We start from the raw sequence: 21,161 nt of genomic DNA on the forward strand, positions 1-21,161 counted from the left end.
ATTACTGTAAACCTGTGCATGTAATATTCAATTTTTAGTTTTTAAAGATGAACCATCAAATATTCATACAATCATACCCAAAAACTCAAAATAACACATAAACCTTAAAACCTCAAAATTCCTACTCAACTAAACATAAATATTTCACAATTTAGAATGCAAATGAGGTGATAATATAATTTCTCAACATAAAAATGAAACAATGGTGATTACTATATACATTCATAGATGATCTCATATAATTAATGAACTATATAACTGCATTCAAGATTCTTAATACAAAAAAGAAAGATTGCTCCATTTGAAGAAATTATAATAACAAGGTAATAAAGACTGAGATTCGAGGTGGTTAAGATTTGAGGAATAATGCAAATAAGAATATGCAAATAAATACATACTGAATTGAAGGAACAGCTAAGATCACTGACCTCATGGTCATAACTTACCAACTGTTGCTCACTCAGAATAAGGAGTCTCTCAATAGCAATATAATTAGCACCTTCTAATGCTCCTAAGGCACACTCAAACCAGCATGACCCTTAATGATCCTGAAACATATCCACTAAATTAATAATACAAAAATTTGTAGCTATAATTTACAAATAATAAAAAATTATACAAGACAATGACAAATTAATTGTGAACGAATGAGAAAGCATGAATTTCAGTCGATTCAGTAACTAAAATCACCCATATTTCCAATTGGTTCTAGCATTCTAGTCTATACCAATTACTCTGTACACCATTGAGCTATCAAATTAAATTGCATCTCAAAACTACCTAAGCTATCCAAAATTGCAGGATAAGTATTACTCAAATTAACATATTAATTATAGGGAAAAAAAACAATAAGAAAGAAAGAAAACCGAAATTCCAATATTCAATTTACCAAAATAGATATGAGTAATGGATTAAACATAGATAAACAAAGAAAGATATCAGAAAACTAAAGGCCTCGGACAAGCGTAAGAACTGACTTGATGTCTCCCTTTCACTGATTGTTAAGAGCGGAAAATGTCACTTTGCTTATCACTTCAGTCCCCATTCAAGCTTCCCATCTTCCCTTGTTAATCTCTACACACAGAAAGCAAGAATCATCAGAAAAACAGTCAAGAACAACAAAAAGAATAAATTTAAGCAAAACCCACATCATAAAATATTATAGGACTGTCCATTGCGAAGTATGGAACTTGAGTCCCACATTGGTCATATGGGGGGCTAATGTGGGATTTATATAGGACAATGAGCTCTCCTCCCCTTGAGCTAGCTTTTGGGGTGGCTCTCCTATTGTCCTATATCATGGTATCAGAGCCAATTCTATCCGAGGACCTATGGGTTATGGGAGCCCCCCATATGACCGATGTGGGACTCAAGTCCCATACCTTGCACTGGACAGTCCTATAACAATAAACTGGGGGGAGTGTCAGAAATAGACTAACACTCAGACACGAATATATCACCAAAAAATATTCATCTTTTTTCTCATCGAGCCCCCATACCCATATCCTTAAATTACCCGTCATTCTCTGTCTTATTTGGCAAGTCAAGGACTGTCCGTTATACCCGTGAACTTAACAATGTGGGTGCTGCCAGAACTCTGTACCAAGTTCAAGTTGATGCACCCCCATCAGTAGGAGTGAAGGTGAGGCCTTCAAGGCTTCTTTTCAGGAGTGTTGGTGAGAAGAAGAAATACACAGTTACTTTTGTTACAAGGAAGGGTAAACAACTCTGCCTACAAAGAGTGCTTTCGGTCTCTTTTATGGACCAGTCAGATGTACCAAGTTAGAAGTCTGGTGACTTTTACATGGTTTCAAATGGTCTCAAGTACTGTAAGTACTATTTATCATCCAGCTGGGTGGTTGCATTTTCTGCAGCATCACCTGATTTCGAGATGCTTGTTAGCAGCTGTAACAATGCAGTTTGGAGAGAGAAGCATGATGCTCAAAATCTCTAAATCAATGCAGTTGACATCAAATTCACATGCTTTAGAGAGGGGTGGGAGCAACAAGAGGTCAAGTGTGCTAACTGTAATGTATTTTAGTCGAGAATAGGATTATTAGTCTAGCTTTTCAATCAAGATGCAGAAAAAGTATGTTGCCCATTCGATTTGATGTAATTGGGCCGGAAATATGGAAGGAAACTTTTATCCTCAATGGTACGTTGGTTGATGGTTTAACAACAGAATGAAATTTTAGTTATGATTCCATATGTTCCTGATGTTGTGTGCATTAGCTTGCAAACAACGCATGTCTTTACGCAGATTAAAGTTTGATACTGCTACCTCCTTTTTACAAAGATTGTATTTTACAGAATGATTAAGAGAAAAGCAACCAGGGAATGAACATAAAGCTTCATGTCTGCAATATCAATTAGGAAAAATTCACAAACAATAATCCAAACTATGAGGAGTCTTCCAATATTAATCCCAACAATGACTTATTCTTATATAATTTAAACTTTAATGGTGATTTTCTCATTTTGCTCCGAATACCTCTTTCACCTATTGTAACAGGTAACCTTTTTAGAAAAAGTGGTAATTAGGTAGTCATGTGAATGTCACATGTCTTCTTTTAAAGTTTGAGTGACAATGAAAAAACCAAAATACTTCGTGGAACAAAGAATAGGGTAAAGGCAGAGCTTCAACGAGTACAAACATGGAAGTGAGACGAAGAATTTAGTGTGAATTTTTCCTATCAATTAAAAGTTAAAAGCATATACAGGGACACAAACAATTTGTTATACAGCTTAAACAAGATTTGCGAAATTCTGAACATGTAAGGCTTTAGGACAAGAGCAATTGCATAACCCTGAACATGTTGGGCATTTAGGACAAGAGCAATTGCATAACCCTGAACAAGCTGGACATTTCGGACAAGAGCATTTACATTCGTAAACACAACAGTCTAAGCACGGAAGAGATTTTAAACTCTTTTCCTTCATTTCTCAATTTAATAGCATCAAGTTTCTACAAGCTCAAAAACAGTTGAATAATTAAAAATTCCAATTGCTTAGGTCTATTATTATCACATCCCTAAACTAAAATTCCTCAATACTACAAGTATTACTTTGACGAGAATTTGATAAGATTATGGATTAGCCCGAAGCTTACTGACCTACAGCTGTTTGATGTGATGCACCTGCTTCCTTCAATCAATCGAGCCCCCAATTCCCATATCCTCTCCTCGGGGATGAGAAGAACCAGATGAAAACCTCTCATCAAGAGTGACCATGCTAGGCAGCTTGTCAAAATTGAGGAGTTCTTCCAAACTCGAGATTCTGAAATTGAATTAATAACACAATAATCAATAAAATTATAAAATTAATAACACAATAATCTAGCTACAAAACAAGTAAACATAAAATCATAATTTTTAACAAAACTCAAAATTTAACCCGAGAATAAGCAGAATTTCATATAATACTTCCTTCTTCTTCATGTAATCACACAAATACTCGAACAAGGACTCAACCTCAAACTCCAACTACATTACCAAAATTATGACTATTAGTTAAATAATACATCTAAGGACCCTAAAATGGAAAATAAATCAACGAAAAACCCTAGATTATGAAATTAATATTCGATGGTTGAAAAACAAAAATGTTACTCAGAAGCTGCCGTGTACTTTTCCACTCCTCCGGCGCGTGTGATGTCGGGCCACCAACCCTTGTAATTCTCCGCCATGTGCAGTCGTCAGAAATTGCTGTGTTATTTTCCTTGTTAAAAAGCATGGAGAAAGGTGAGTATTGAGGACATAGATAAGTGAGATCAGACATCAGAGACCTGATCAAGTTAAGCCCGACCCGGCTTGATTTTGAGCGGGTTTTGAGCAGTTTTTAGTTTTTTACCACCACCTAATTCCGACCCCCTCCTTAACCAACACCAAATTCCAACCCCTTCCTAACCCCACACGAAATTCCAACAAATTGAGTTGATTTTATTGCTGACTAGTTAACCTGGAAGATCAGGGGAGATGAAGAGGAAACGTAAAAAAGGTGAGTCCTACTAACGGATTTATAAACGGAATCCGTTGATTGGTGGTGAAATAAAAAAATTTTGGGTGGACCTTATAATCTCACGTGCTCTTGTCTGAACAAAGTAGCCCAAGCGGACTTCCAGCCCAATTCTAACAAAACCCCATTTTAAAACCCAGTATTCTTTCACTAATTTTTAAAAGCCTCAACTACAATCTCTCTCCTCTGCGATGAACTCATCGATGAAATCACGAAACAAAATTCATCAATCAAAGAATGAAATTTTGCTGCAATTGGTCGCAACAAATCAATTTATGAATTAGAATCAAACACAAATAACAATGAAGGTATCAATCTTTATTTTGTTTTAATTTTGCCAAAATTTGGATTTTTTGTTTTCATGAACAATGGGTGATTATGTGGAGAATAGATCTGAAGCATGCAATTAAGTTTCAAAATTAGGGGAAATCAACATAAAATCGTAGAGTCTATTCAGTTCTAATACTAGTGCACGTAAAAATTTCGAATCAATTAAATTTTTGAATTTATGAAGCTTATTTGCTTTGATTCATAAGTAAAGAGTCTAATAAGGGTAAAGTACAGATTACATAGATGGTGAATTGATTTTGGTTACATTGATTTTTATCTTAATTAGTAGGATTTGAGTAGTTACAAATAACATAATATACTTATTAAAGGCGACTATAAGTTAATAAAGGTCATTGGCTATTTTGACATTAGTTGTGTAATAGGATTTGAGTAATAGATAACCTAGAATCAATTTCTAGAGGTAATTTCTTTGATTATACAGCCAATGCCAAATTTTTAGTTCTTTTAGGTGGAAAATATAAGTTTCTTACAATATAATTTGATTTAATTAAGTCTAAGAATACACATATCTGAACTGTGAATTTGAATTGAAATTGTCAAATGGGGCATGAAGGTAGTGAAATGTGCTAACCATTGTCAGACCCTGTGTTTTTAATGGGATCTATTTTTCTTCTTTTTGCACCCAATTTAAGGGTCAATAATCGATCTTACTGGATATCGGCACATTCAGGATTTTTGTTGGGGTTTATTATATCATGAAGCAAAAAACAGGGGTGTATGGAAACTTGTTTTCTTAGAGGCATATGTGGTTCCTTCCCTTCTTTCTTCTAGGAAACCAAGATAAAACTTTCATTTTCTGTAAGAGGGTTAGACCTTGCTTGAATATTAAAACAACAGTAGATATTAAAGCTAGAGTGATGAATTTGATGGTGACTATGGTCTGATGATGATTAGCACATTAACTCTATACTATAATATCTGGTTCAAGTGTAACCATGTAAAAATGAAAAGGAGACTTATTACATGTGTTCGAATTGAAAATGGTAAGATATCTATGCTTTTATATATGTTTGATGACAAGCAGGGAACATGAGCATGCATTGTTTTCAAAGTCATTTATGATTGGAGAATTATATAATTGAAAACTCTTTAAACCTATATATTCAAGCCTATTAGTTCAATTGGCCGAGCACTGTGTATTTTTATTTGCACAGAAGATGTAGGTTCAAATCCTACATAGGCTAACATATAAACATGTAGTGACCCTTTTTAGCAAATAGTTATCATAGTTATTGTTTTCCTACATATTGCGACCCCTATATACATATAGTTACCCTTTTTTTACATATAGTGACCCTTTTTAGACATAGTTATCTTTTTTGTAATTACCGTATTATTGCGTATTGACTCCTGCTTTAATATAATCACCCATTTTTACAAATATAGTGACCCCTATTTAAATATAGTCGTCTTTTGTTTACCATATTTGTAACACCCTAGAAATTCCTTTCTTTTAAAATACCTGTTTTGCTCTGTTTAAAATCTCAAATTAGGAATATCTAAGATATTACCGCCATCGTGATAACGGCTAAGGCAACTATCAAAGACACACAGCGGAAGTCTAATTTCAAATCTTTTCAAAACAAGTCAACCTAAAAAGTAAATCAACGAAAAAAAAGTCAAACCAAAGTCAAACGAAGTAAAATAAAATCAACCTACAACTTGGAACCATTATAGGCCCTTATTAAAACCAAACCAAATTCAAAACCTTTTCGTTAGTCACACACAATAATATTATCATAATTAATTAAAGCGATAAACACATCATAAACTTATGGAAACTAGCATGATACGCTCTTCACTCATGCCCATTCATGAATATGCTTCAACACCTGAAAAACTTATCTATACCTATTTGCACTACTCTCCCTTATAAATGGGTCATCATAGGGCCAAGATAAAGACAAGAACAACAACACACAAAACACACAATCAGCAAAGCTGAGTACATAAGCGTAATTAACACACTAACATACAATTTCCTATCAACACACTACTTACCTTGTTGCACCTGTTTTTCAAGCATACCACATTCAATAAAAATTCTCACTGGACACTAAATAATTTATTTAGCATTGATTACGCATCGAACGGGTTTCCCCCTAGCCTCCCCTAATAAATTGAGGTTACTGACACGGGAGCTAACCGTGCCAGCATCAAAAACCACACATAGGTGGCGGAATTCCAGCGCATAATAATAATAATAAAAAGGAATATACAGCGTCCTGTACTCCATTAGAAGTTATGGTTAAATATAAAACCCCATAACTCCCCCCATATGTTCATACTCAAGGTATATACGTTCCAAGAGTTTTGGTGCGTAATCTCTTTCACTTTACGTTATTTACCGATTACTAAACTTTGTCATGACTCTCAAACCATAATCATTCAATCAACAATAATTATTCAAACAATCAAATACATCAATTTAATTCTTGAATAATTAGTGATCACATAATATTTAATGTTGAACCCTTTTTAATTCTACTTCGGTTCCAATGACACCTTAAACGCATAATGCGCCACAAATCCTATCCCTCAGTGTTAAAAACGCCTTAAGTGCACTAAGGCACCAACATACAATTTATTCCTCGTGTACATAGACACTTATATAGCTCATTCCTCATGCTTAAAGCATCAATAAAAATTATATGAACCATAATAAAATTCCTTTTCAATATTCCAAACCAAATTAAACATTTAGTTTAATCAAACATGCTCTCTAGCATACCATAAATAAATATGTGGTTTATAAATAATATTCCAAACTATTATTTTCCATCCAATATTCCATCACAAATAAATCATGCTTCATAATCCAATCACCAATAACATCCAAATCACAATTTCCAATCCAAACCTAGCATGATACTACTTGTAATCAATCAAACACATTTAGCATGTTATTACATCAACATAATTATGCTAGGTACGCGAACGTACCTTGAATACGATCTTAATATCGCCACAATTAATAGAAATCACTCACTTCAAAGTCTCCTACAATTTAAAATCATAAAAGGATATTAAAATCCACTCTTCACAAATTTCCAGCAATATATACTAATTTAAAACCCCTCATAATTTATTTAAAATAAGCTGAAATTATATTTAAAACCTCATAATTAAACCTCAATTAATGGGTAATTAAAATTCCTTAAAGAAACTTGATTTCTAATGCTTTACCAAAAATTCCTGCACTTTATTTTAATTAAATCTTGCTGTAAAATGGTCTTAAAACACTTTAATCAAAGGTTTACACCATTATATATCATAATCCTTCAATAATTTATAAATCAAGAACCTAGGGTTTCAAAAATTGGGGCTTTTTAATTAAAAACATAATCTGAAAATTAATTAATATAATACTTCTAATCAAACATCAAAAATCAAATCACAAAACCCATAATTAATATTTAGATCTAGGATTAAATTGATTTTTAAAACAAAATTAAATTTTTTTTTTCGAAAAAGAGAGAGAAAGAAGAAGGTGGCAGCCACCACCAGCCGGCTGCCGTTGCCGGCGGCTGGTGCTGCTGGCGGCTGGCAGCGGTGGTGGTGGGGTGGCCGAAAAAAAATAAGGGGAAGGGGAGAAGGAAAAGAAAAAAAAAAGAATAAGGAAAAGGAGAGAGAAGTTTACCTTGGATTTTCTCCACTCTGGGCAAAGTTTGATTTGCCTCATATGTGGGATATTTATACCCCTTCTCTAAAACCCTTTCTCCCTATACTTTCCCTTTTTAATTTTCCTAATCCCATCCCTAGTACAACTTTACTAAAATAAACTTTCCTAAATTAAACCCCAACTTAATTAAAATAATTAATTAAATAAACTTTCCTTTTATAAAATATTTCCAATTCATTAAAATAAATAAATAAAATACTTTAAATAAAACATTTAAATTCAATTAAATACTTCTCAAAATACTTATTTTAAATAAAATACGTATAAAAATACGAGGTATTACAATATTTTTACACATCACATTTTGTGACCCCTATGCACATATAATTACCTTTTTACATATACTGACCCCATATTAGATATAGGTATCTTTTTTGTAATTACGATATTATTACACATAGTGACTACTACTTAAATATAATTACCCATTTTCAAACATATAGTGACCCCTATTTAAATATAGTCACCTTTTATTTACCATATTTTTACTCATGCTAACAAGCTACTACAATGACCAAAACATAACTCATCAATGATGGCAACACGCAAGCATTATTGTAGGCTATGTGGGACTTAAACCCACACCATGTACATTATTGTACATTGCTCTACCCTTTGAGCTAATAGCCTATATATATGTGGACAATCCTTTTATTTGTCCCTCATTTTGCTTAAACCAAATATTGAAATAAAAGAACATCTTGTTGATAAAAACATAAACAAGAAGAATATGACCAGGAGTCTGTGATCCCCTTAAAACAAACAACATTAATCAATGCCAAATTGTCTAGGGTGATAGACCACATTATTTAAATTGAAAATATTGGCTAGATAACTCTAGTTGACATGTTCAAACCTAAACCCAATAGAAGTTCAAGTTCTTAAAACAGAGGGATTATATAAATTTGATCCTATTATTTGCACAACGGTCATCTTATATGTATCGTGACCCTTAAATAAACTAAACAACCTTATTCATATGCATAGTGATTTTTTTTGGAATTATAGTTGCTCTATAGTGATCCTTTTTTTACTATATGAGAGAAAAAGAGCGAGTTTGGGTTCTAAGTTCAAGTAAAACATGTATACTCAACTCATAATCCTTCATAATTTACTTTGCACTTAATTGATGTTAAGTAACATAGCAGCTGCAACAAACAAGCAAGATTGCCCAATCTTATCATAAACCACCACTCCCCTAATTAAATAACACCACACTCACTGACTCACCTGCTACCATTCAACCAATCCACCAGATAACAGCAGCAACAAAATTCCTCACCTCCTCGCCGGTCCCCAACTGCTACCACCTACAATTCCACCAGCGACGACTACCACAATACCCGCACAATAGCACACAACTAGCTGAGCAGCAGCCCACTTGTCCCATTCCACAACTTCGTCACACCAACCAGGCTTCACAAACCACCACAGCTTCGCCTCATGCACTCGCCCAACTCGGCCACCACAACACCACCTAATGATAAACAAGGTCAAAACCCTAATAACCTAAATCAAATAGCTACTTTATAGAGTAAAACAACGAAATTCTGTTAAACAAATTAAAACCCCAGTTTGTTGATACGAGACAAAATTCAAGCAATAGAAATCCAAAAATAAGCGTAAAAAATGCGAACAGATTGTAATTCAAAAACAATAACAACGAAATAATTTAATCAACTTAAGAAGTTAAAAAAACAAAATCAAAAACCAGAAATTTACTAGAATTACCACGATTGTCTTCAACCTCACAATTTGCATTCGAAGGGCGTGGTGTTATTAAAGAAGAAATTAACCCATTAATGCCATTGAAGAAGAAATTAACTAAGCAATCTTGAGAGTGTAAAGAAAAAGCTAATTTTGTTGAGCTTTGATGTTTGAGAAGTTCATTGTAGAGCTTTGATTCTTTGCGGAGAGAGAAATTGGTTGAGGAGAAAGAACGACAGGAAAATAAAATAACAAGAAGATAGACCCAATCTCTTCACACGTGCTATCATCTGGTCTACAATAAGTTTATTGTGGACCAGGTTTATTTAAGAATTTTTAGTGGTGCAATCCAATTTTTGGGAATTTTATTGGTGATAAAATTAAAACTTTTTTTATATTGGTGGTAAAAGTCAATAAGTGGTTTTTTAAATGTGGTAAAAGTCAATGGCCATGTTTGGTAAATGGCTTTTTGATGGCTTTTTGTTAGCTTTTGGCTTTTTTAGGTGGTCAAACAGCCAAAAAATGTGTTTGGTAATTGGCTATTTAGTTAGCGAAAAAGCTGGCTTTTAAGCCAAAATGAAAAAGCTGCTTTGAGTATTTTTTTTTGTTGGCTTTTGACTTGTTGGCCCACAAATTATCTAATAAACAGCCAACAACCAACAATTAATTTACCAAATACTTTTATAAACAGTCAGCTTAAACAACCAATTTCAAAAGCCATTATAAACAGCCAAACATTTTAGTCGGTCAAACAAGCCAAGTGAACCAGCCAACAGCCATTTGCCAAACAAGGCCAATATTTTCTATTAATAGTTAATAATTAATTATCATATCATGACGTCTATTATTCCTCACTAAACAAAAAATTAGGAAAAATAACAATTGAAGGCATTGTTTTGGAAATTTACTTGTTTAGAAATGAAATGAGCAAATGTATTAGTAGTAACAACTAACAAGTCAAAGTTATTAAGTCAGGGGCAGGGTGGATAAATTCTTAAAGGGTCAAGGGTAGGTCGAGTCACATTAAAATTTAGGTGGGTCAGGTAGAGTCAAGACCTATCATTTTTGCCCCGACCCTTTTACTTTTGAAGAAAATTTACATCCAAATTCATTCTTCTTGGTAGATAAAAAAAAAGTGACTTTTTGACTTTTTATGTCCGCCGTATTCAACTATAGAGATAAACAAAACAATTAGAGAAGAATCATGTAAATATGGTTAAAAACCCCTATATCTAGGGTTATCAATTATTCCATTTTATCTATAAATAAAAGGAAAAAAATTCAGATTTTGTAAGCATCCATTATAATAAATTGAAAAAAATAAATACAATGAGTTGAGTTCAGAATTGATTGGGGGATTAAAATCAAAATTGTTTTAGGGTCTGTTCCGATTTATAGAAAACAACTAAACTGAACTGAAATGATTGGGGCTGAATTGAACTGTATAGAGCTGAAATGAATAGTTTATGAGAGAAGAAAATTAGGAAATAAACTGAAATTAAGTTAAACAGAACAAGCCCTTAGTCTTAATACTGCCCTTTTTTATCTATCCTTTTTTTATAAAAATAAAAAATTCCTAAAGAAATCTTAATGGGAAGACATGAGCTCGCCAAAAAAAAAATGAGCTCATCACTTGTCATCATTATTTGGCAGATTATGTGGCGCCATGTAACCCATTATCTCATGTTCATGATACTTTAACTTCAACCTTTACTCCAATGATACGTTTTATGTTTATAATGTTTTGTTAAAAATAATCAATCATATTCATAAATCTGTACGCATGTATATGTAATAACAATCTATAATAATATCCAATGACATTATGATTAACGAATTTAATTACAAAAAAATTAAATCATAATTAATTCATATGTAAATGATCAACCCCATGTTATAATTCAAGAGATCACCCAAACCCAAAACCAGTTTTTAATCTAAATCATTATAAAGCTCAGCCCACCCCATTAAGGACCCATAATTTGGCGAACGTATAAAGATCGGGCTTCCCTCTCTCTCCTTCTCCATTGAAGCGCACTCAACAATTCAACATCGCACTTGACGTTCTCCGTTACAAACTATTGGTTCTCAGCTAGCACTGTCAAAACGGTTTGACAGTTCGGTTTCGGTTCGGTTTGAAATCGGTTCGGTAGTTAATCGGGTCGGTTTGGAATCGGTTTAATTGTCTCGCGGGTCGGTTTTGGTTCGGTTTAAATAGTTATCGGTTCGATTCGGTTTCGGTTTATTCTTAAGCGGTTTTAATTCGGTTCGGGTTGTAAACAGTCCGGGTAGTAAACGGTTCGGTGCAGGCGGGTTGCGGTTTGTTAACGGTGCGGTGCAAAAGGTTTTTATCCCGGTTCAAACAGTTTCGGGTTGGAAACGGTTTCGGGTTAGAAACAGTTCGGTTCTTTTTTGGTTCAGTTTTTAACTGGTTCGGATCTTTTTCGGTTCGGTTTTTAACTGGTTCGGTTCTTTTTCGGTTCAATTTATAATTGGTTCGGTTCTTCGATGGTTTAACCACTTTAACGTTATTCATATCGGTTCCATTTCAAGTTTACTAAATTACGGTTCGGGTCGATTTTCGGTTTCAAAAAATAAATTGTTTATCGAGTTGTTTGGATTCGGGCAGTTAAATGGCTTTGGTTTGAAATTTGATAGTACTTGCTAACCTTTTGCGTTCACAAGTTTTAAATAAAGTCGGCAAGTCGCGAATCATTTCATATTTAGGCAACATATTATAAAACAAAGTCTCATTTATTTTATAAATACATATTATGTTCTGTTTCAAGTTTAGTCATACTGATTTTACTAGTTTATTACGAAGTAGATTATAAGAGTTAGTGTATTAATGTATTATTGTTATACAATTAGGTTATTATATGCTTCTTATTTAATCATTTATATACTACGCATACAATCATAATCATGACTTGATGAGTTCTTGACTTCTTGTGAAATGGAAATTTGCAATTTGGTAATTCGATACTTGATTAGTCAACAAGACTGATAATTATGAATCGTTTATCATTATATATTTTCATGAAATTATGAAGATATTACAAAGTGCTTTGATTTGTATAATGAATGAAAACACTAATGACTAATTAACAAGGTCATATTGATTAGTTCAATCGATCATATGTACACACTATTAACGCGTGGTATCTAACCATCTCAATATCTCATAGATAAATATTCGTATCATCGTTATTCGTATGTATTAGTACAAAGTTATAGCTCATTAGTGATCTTTTTAAATTAATCTATTTATACATTTTATTAATATAACGTTTTTATAATTATTACGTGTATGAAAATAAAGATATACTAGTAGATGTTTTAATACGTGTCTTGGGCACTGATCCCGATCAAATGGGGCAAAAAAATACTAAAGAATTGAGGGAATAATATTTTTGTAGATGAATGTACAACACACAGACACACACGGATCACCACTCTCAATCATAGATTAAAAAAATCAATGGTTAGATTCTTTCTCCCACAACACACACGGATCACCATTCTCAACCATAGATTAAAAAAAATCAATGGTTAGATTCTTTCTCCCACAACACACACGGATCACCAATCTGAACCATAGATTAAAAAATCAATGGTTAGATTTACATGAAACCACTCTCACCCTTTTGAAACCCTTTCACTCTCACTCTCACTTTACCACTCTCACTTTACCACTCATCCTCACGGCGCCTCTCCTTCTCACGTCTCATCGCCTCTTCGTCTCACGGTGCCTCTCATTCTCACATACATTCAATCACGGTTTTTGCTGTCCTGATTCTGAAGCTGTCCTGACGCCTCTCTCTCATTAAGTCATTGGTGTTTGCTGCCCTAAATGCTCCAAATTCAGGTAACCACTCTCTCTCTCTAGATTTTAATTGATATGTTTTGTTGGTATCATGGTATGAATTGGTTTTTTATTTTTTATTTTTTATTATTTATATTTTGTATATGTATTTCTTGTAATGCATGGCAATTGAAAATGTAAATTTGGGATGAATGGATGAATTGACTGAAAGTGTTGAAGAATGGGGTTGTGATGATTAAGATGAACAAAAGCGGTTCATCATTGCTGTTTTAAACTTGGAGTGAAAAAATATGGTATAGTAGTGTTTACAAGTTAAAACTTTTGGGAAAGAGTCTCATTAAGCAGGGAGATGTGGGTGTTGGTAAATCTTGAGTGCCCCTTTTAGTTTTTATTTTTATTTTAAGGATATATTGGTTTTGTACTCTCCTTATTTCCTTGCATGGATAAGAGGCATAATCACTACTTGGCATATATTTTTTGATGTACCCCTCAGTCAATTTAGTTTCGTTTACTTAGTGGAAGTCTCAATTTATAATGAGATATCAAATTGGTATCCTATTTTTAGCCTTTTTTAGTGTTTTAATTGATTATTTTGGGTTTTGTCATTGTTATACATGTTTAGATTTATAGGTAGTTTTCTTTGATATTCTGTTATTCATTCACTTTTCAGAAAGTCATGTTAATATGTTATTATGCTATGTATCTTTTGTACGTGCCTATGTTATTGTGGCATGTTTCCTTGCTTTATGTCCTGTTATTCATCTAATTGTTGATTCTTCTAAGTTTAGACCAGTCTTTAGTGCTTGATTATTCTATTTTTCGCTTGATTTTATTTCAGGATTTATGCAATTGGTATTAGGCATTTTTGTATCTGCATTTCAATCTTATTAAGATAGATTGCTGAGTATATCCTGCATTTTAATCTTATTAAGATAGATTGCTGAGTATATCCTGCATTTTAATCTTGCTATGTGCCTGCATTTTATTGTTGCTGAATATATGCTGCATAATATTGTTGCTGAATATATGCTGCATTTTAACTCTAACATGTGCTTCATTTTCATCAAGATAGATTGCTGAATGTGTTGTAAATTTGTAATTCTTGTTAAGATTATTGCTGAATATGTGGCCTAGTATTGATTTTGTTTCAAATATGGTTTGCTCAACTACATCCACTTATGATGAAATTTGTTGTTTTGTTTCTATTTTTTTAGTAATGGAGCAAGAGTTTGGAAATTATGATGAGCACACTATAGATTCTCAAGACACTGTTCAGAATCAAGATAGCTTTTCTTTTTCCTCAAGCATAGGCGATGCTACATTGGGGTGAATGTTCTGCTGTGTCTGCTGTTCTGCTGTGTCTGCTGCTCTTCTGTTCTGCTGCTGCTGTTCTGCTGTGTCTTCTCTGCTGTTCTGCTGTGTCTCTGCTGTTCTGCTGCTCTTCTCTGCTGTTGCTGTTGTCTCTGCTGTGTCTACTGACTGTTTTAGTTACTTGACATCCGCGGGTTTTAAGCCTTTAAGGGTGTAGGTAAATGCTGTGGCTTTTGTTGAGTAATTTCAAGAAACTTTTTTGCTAAATGCATTTAAAAAAATATTATGTAAACTGGCAGTTTGGCTGCTTTTGGTTATTTCTGTTGATAGTGATGATGATGATGGTGATGAGTGGCATTGTTGGTCAATGCACTTTGTGATTGTATTATTTGCTTGGGGTAAATTTGAGTACATTGTTACTGTGTTTCATGTAGATGAAAACTTGATGAATTTAGAAGTTGGAAGTATAAAACCTTGGTATTTGAAGGTAGCTCTCCTCTTACATTTGAAGTTCATTCAAAACAATTGAGAAAAATATAGCAAGCCTTTGAATTGACTCCAAGGGATCCTAACCTTTATGATTTTTCAAACTATTCAGGATGTGCAATTAACTGTGATATTCAATGGCCTATGGAGTTAGAATCTTCCTATTGATTTAATGAAAAGCTTTTTTTCCATTGAATCCATGTCTAACAGTTTGAGACACTTGAATTTGTCCTGTCCAAGTTCCAAAATTTCAATCTTTGACTGTTCTAGAGAAACCGGTAGTCTGCAGGTTTAATGATAAGTTTGGAATATTGTGTGTGGCTCTTCAGAAAAATTGATAAATTTGGAATATATGCTAAATATATTCTAAGATTTCTAATATTCAATCCATTTAATTATATAAAAAAGTTTGTACTATTCAAAATAAAAAATAAAAAAAAATAAGTTTGTAAACGGTTCGATTTATAAGCGGTTTGGTTCATAAACGGTTCGGTTTATAACCAGTTCGGTTTACAATCAGTTCGGTTTTTAAATGGTTCGGTGCAAACGGGTAGCAGTTTGCTAACGGTTCGGTGTAAACGGTTTTATGCCAGTTTAAACGGTTTCGGGTTGGAACCGATTTCGGGTTAGATACGGTTCGGTTCTTTTTCGGTTCGGTTTTCTTTCAGTTCGGTTTATATTCGGTTCGGTTTGTTAACGGGTTCGGTTCTTATAAGGTTTAACATTATTCGGGTCGATTCGGTTTCGGGTTTACTAAAATACGGTTCGGGTCGGTTTTCGGTTTAAAAAAACTCGGTTTTTAATCGGTTCGGTTCTCATTTGGGTCGGTCGGTTTCGGACAGTTAAACGGTTTCGGTTTGAAATTTGACAGCACTATTCTCAGCAGCTTCTGAGGTAAGTTGTTTCTTTTAGTAATCATCCTATCAATTCCACAATCTTTGATCTAATTTAATTTAATTGTCAGTGCACTAAGTGTAGGGTTCGAAAATCTCAACTAAATACTAACATTATGAAAAGGAAATTATGAGCCTAATTGAATCACATATCCTAAAATTATGTGATTTTTCGAGATAATTGAATGAAATTTAATTGTTTTTTGCTAATGTATTGCACAACCCTTTAATGTTAGGATTGAAGTATGAAATTAGAGAATAAGCTTGCTGATGTACCTTTTGGAGAGTTGCAAAAGGCTCGTTCTGATGGTACCCTTGCATTGCACCGTAAGCGCGAAAGAGAGAGACAAATCTAAGCGAGCTAATAAAAACATGTATAGCTTTCTTGCTTATTGTTACTTTGTGCAATTGCTATGAAGTATGTATATTTGTACTATCATTTAGAATTGCTTTTTTGAATCAAGGCCAATGGAAGTGAGTTGCAAAACGCCGGTTCGAAGATTCCGAGAAGTGACTCAAGTGCCTGTAAAGGTCAGCTTCATAACACATAACACCTGTGTTTAACATATTATTATGATTATCATACATTTCTGCTCAAAGTGACCAATGTTGTTGTTCATTACTTTCTAAAGGGATTTGAATATTATTATTTCAATGATGGGTGTTCGGGTAATTATCATAGCATTGCTCCTTATATGGAATCCTAACCATATATCTACAATCGGGATTTCTACAATTAAATAAACCATAAAGTTGCCACTATATGTCTATATGATGATTATGATCTTGTTTAATCCAAAATTAGCGCCTATTTGGGAATTAGATGTGTCTGAAAGAGAGGAAATCATCTGAAGTGAGCTCTTTTATCAGTGCTTGCTTAGGTTTTAAGTTATACTTCAGTATACAATTCACCTTTCTGGCTTTCTATGTGCATTACTGATATCTTCAGTGCATAAGATAGTTACTGTGTACCAGAACAATTGGTCAGACTTATCATTTTTTTTGTTTTCTGAGGCTATTTGACATTTCAACATAATCGATTTCCTGTTTCTTGGGATGAGAGGTAAAACTCAGATGTGTTGAATTAAGCATGACCAATATCTAAGCTTCTGCGAGAACTTAGGTCTGTTCTTATTGACTGAAATGAGGTGAACTGAACTGAACTAAACTTATTAGAGCTGAATTGAACTTATTAGAGCTGAAGTGAACTGAACTGAATATTTTATGAGAGAAGAAATTAGGAGCTGAACTGAAGTGAACTTATTAATGCCGAGTGTGAACTAAACTGAAAATAAATTGATGAGAATAGGGCCTTATTATGTTGTGAATTGGAAGACTGATAAATAAAGGGCTTCTGGGTTGTCATTCTCTATATTTATGTTAGTCAAACTCGGCTAAAAGTGTCAAGGCACAGGTATGTATCTAAGTGTGTTAGACCCGGCCATTTATTTATTTTTTTTTTTCCTGAAGTTGTCCCAAAAGGAAGTATCCAAAGGCACACCAATGTTGACTGTCTAGTATTTGATGTGGCTACTTTAGGGCAAATGAAGATTCAGTGTAACATAGGCTGGTGTTATTCCTTTGGAATTATATTATCCCTTTGAATGTTTAGGCTGATGTACGTAAGCTCTAGATTGTATTATCACAATAACTCTTATATTGTGATTGAAACAGGTAGTACGCGATCCACGATTTCAATCTTTTTGTGGCAATCTTCATGAAGAGGGGTAAGGTTCCTGTTTGAAATTTATCTGCCATTCTGTGGGCTTTTTTTTTTTTTTTTTTTTTTTTTTGTGTTGTTCTAGATACCCTTTAATTGCTTTATCCATTTCTTTATTTATTTTTGTAATAAATTATCAGTGAATATGTTCATGTTGTACTCGAGCATGTGCCAGAAATTCACAAATGCTGATCTTAGATAATAATTTATTCTGACATTGATATTGTTTTTTAATTGATTGTTTTATTCATTTGCGAATAAAGAAAGGGTACTTCTTTAAAGGTAGGTGATGAAGTTTGTGTATAGGCCACATGAAATTGTATGATATGAAGTAAAAATCCGATGACCTTAACTATGATCTAACACACATTTGATGAAAGTTGCATATTGCATCATTCAAATATTGACATGAAGTTTGTGTACATTGCAAATTGCAGGTTCAAGCAAAGATATAAATTCATCTATGAAGAGAAACTTCCCACTGAAAAGCAAGTATGTTTATTTGGTTATAGTGCTGTATTGTGTACTCTTGTTTCAAACAATATTCTGCCTTTTGAGCCATTGTCATAATTTTTTCATCTTCTCACGGGAGTTAAAGAAGTTGCTGGAGTCATCAAAAGACCCTGAAAAAATTACTGAATTAAAAAATCGCGTTGCTTTGATTGTAAGTATATTTGACCCAAAGTTTTTGTTTTATGAGCAGCTTTTGTGATGTCTGTTTCATTATTCTTTTTTGCTTGGAGCTAATACCTTTAATCCTTATGGAGTTGTGACTGTCATTTCATTTACTTGCTGATATGTGGGTTTTCATAGGGCAAACAAATGAAGTCAGACTCTACAAAACTCAGGATAGACCAAATTCTTTCTGAACACAAAAAGAAGGCAAGGGAAGCAGTAAAGCAAGGGAAGTGTCCATATTTTGTAAAGAAATGTAATCCTTTCCATCTCCTTTTCTATTTTCTCTTCTCAAATTTGGGCTTTCAAAAAAAAAAAAAAAAAAAAAAAAAAAAACACTATTTTCTTTGTTCAATATGCATTTCTCAACCTTTTAATCCGTTGTTACCAGGAGCTAATTTGGAGAAATATGCATGCACATGCTCATTTGATTTTCTTGTTATAGCTGAAATCCAATATCAGATTCTCTTGGAGAAGTTTAAAGAGCTAAAGGTATGTTCCTACCTCTTTCTTGTTATCGATACATTGGTGGATGATTAATAAATTATGTGTATCTATTACTAATTGATCAATTGTCTATAATCAGGAAAAAGGTAAACTGGATTCTTTTATGGAAAAGAAGAGGAGGAGAAACGCTGCAAAGGACCATAGGTACATGGATTGTGAGTTCATGCATGGTGCTAGCTTAGGTTAATATCTACCCTTAGAAGTATACATTAATTAATTAGGGCATATTAATTTTTTGTTATTTTATTTATTATTGTCTTTTTGTCTGTGTGGATATTTTTAATGACACAAGTCAGCCATGTTGATGAACAATGTAGCAAATATTCTTTACTATTGTCCTGTTTAGAACTTTTAGTTGTCGTCTGAGCGGCTAAGACTCGAACATAAGAGACATCAAATGGAACTAACTCCCAAGTGTCATTAGCAATGAGTGCATACTGTGCACTGCACTCTTCGGCCATGGCCTCTCGCCATCCTGGATCCTTAGAAGCCTAAGAATAACATGTAGGATCTGGAAAATTTTCAATTGCACTGAAACAAACATAATCAGAAAAAATTGTGTTTAAAAATGTCATCTTTTGCTCTAGTTCAGAAAAAAATTTGTGTTTAAAAATGTAAACTTCTGCTTTAGTGCGCATAGAATGAGAAGGAACAATTTGGGAGAACCGGCGGATATAGAGGAAGTGTATTGATGGACAAGTGGGCCGGTAATGTGTGATGTTAATTGGATGGTCAGCAAAAGAAGGGAATAGATGGGCTTCAAGACAACACATTTGCTGGGCAGGGCTTGCGTGAGCTGGAGAAGAAGAAGCCCACATGTGATGTTGCTGATTATTTGTGAGTTGGGCTCATTAGGAAATGGAGTTGGACTCCAATAAATAGGGAAGAGATTAGGATCTTAAGATAGTGTAAGAGCAAAAACTAACTTTGGATTAGTTGGGTGCAAGGTAAATCCGGGGTTTATAAAATATTTCAATGACTTAGGATCCAAACAACAGTACCCCTTATGATGAAGAGCATAGCCGAAAAATTAGGAAATCACTCACAACCAAGATAAACATAGCAAGATAAGAGTGATCAATCTACTTACAATGTAGGAGATAAATACGACATTCACCCAAAAATGGTGAGGTAGATTAGATTGAATAAGCATGGTTCTATAGCTAGCTAGTTCGAATAAGTGACCGTGTTTCAAATTTATTGTTATCGAATGGACTCACGTGAGTCCGGTCATACAAATAGAAAAAAATAAAATTCTTAATTGTCAGAATTTAGATAATAATGGTCAGATATTAAGTTATAAATATTATATATTAGATTAAAAGTGTCAGAAATTAGATAATAATGGTCAGATATTAGATTTTAATTATCAGATATTAAATTATAAGTGTCAGATATTAGGTTTTAATCGTCAGAAATTAGATTATAATTATCAGATATTAGATTGTAATTGTCAGAAATTAGATTATAATTATCAGATATTAGATTAAAAGTGTTAGAAATTAGATTATAATAGTCAGATATTAGTTTATAAGTATAAGATATTAGACAATATTGATCAGAATATTTGTAATTGTCAACCTTGCGTACTTTTAGATTCTTCATGTTTGAACCCATCTCCTTTAACCAAACTGCTTCTTGACTTTGCTCATCTGACAAAGCCGACAACTCTTCCAAGTCCAACCCGGATCATGCAATCGCAACAACAGCTTCATCCAGGTCTCCTCTGAAGTCACTGCAGGTTTGCAGAATTGTATCTTCTTAAGATTGGAGAATCTTTGCAGCAGCTTAAGGATAATTGAGTTGGGTGTATGCTCTAAGAAATTTATACAATGTTGTAAGGTTGCCAGCGTCGGGGAATGGTCAGGGGAAGGTCGCCGGTGCCAGGGGATGTGAGGGGGAGGGTGGCCGCTGGCCGCCGAGAAGTGATTAGGTTGTGGCAGTAGCAGTGGGTGGGGGATGAGTGTGTGCATTATAAATCGGACTCAC

The 21,161-nt window shown here is 33.7% G+C and overlaps 1 long non-coding RNA gene and 1 pseudogene across 1 annotated transcript; one reads left to right on the plus strand and one right to left on the minus strand.

The window, feature by feature from the left end:
* Positions 1 to 232: 232 nt before the first annotated feature.
* On the minus strand, positions 233 to 3,889 carry LOC145563778 (uncharacterized). The gene is made up of 4 exons (XR_014094602.1): positions 3,627 to 3,889; positions 3,114 to 3,276; positions 978 to 1,074; positions 233 to 548 (listed from the first exon to the last, which is right to left on the minus strand). It is a non-coding gene; the product is annotated as an uncharacterized LOC145563778 (long non-coding RNA).
* Positions 3,890 to 16,515: 12,626 nt separating this feature from the next.
* On the plus strand, positions 16,516 to 19,359 carry LOC145565035 (rRNA biogenesis protein rrp36-like; annotated as a pseudogene).
* Positions 19,360 to 21,161: the final 1,802 nt, after the last annotated feature.

Source organism: Chenopodium album, chromosome 10, assembly GCF_948465745.1.
Source record: "Chenopodium album chromosome 10, dcCheAlbu1.1, whole genome shotgun sequence".
NCBI classification, from domain to species: domain Eukaryota; kingdom Viridiplantae; phylum Streptophyta; class Magnoliopsida; order Caryophyllales; family Amaranthaceae; genus Chenopodium; species Chenopodium album.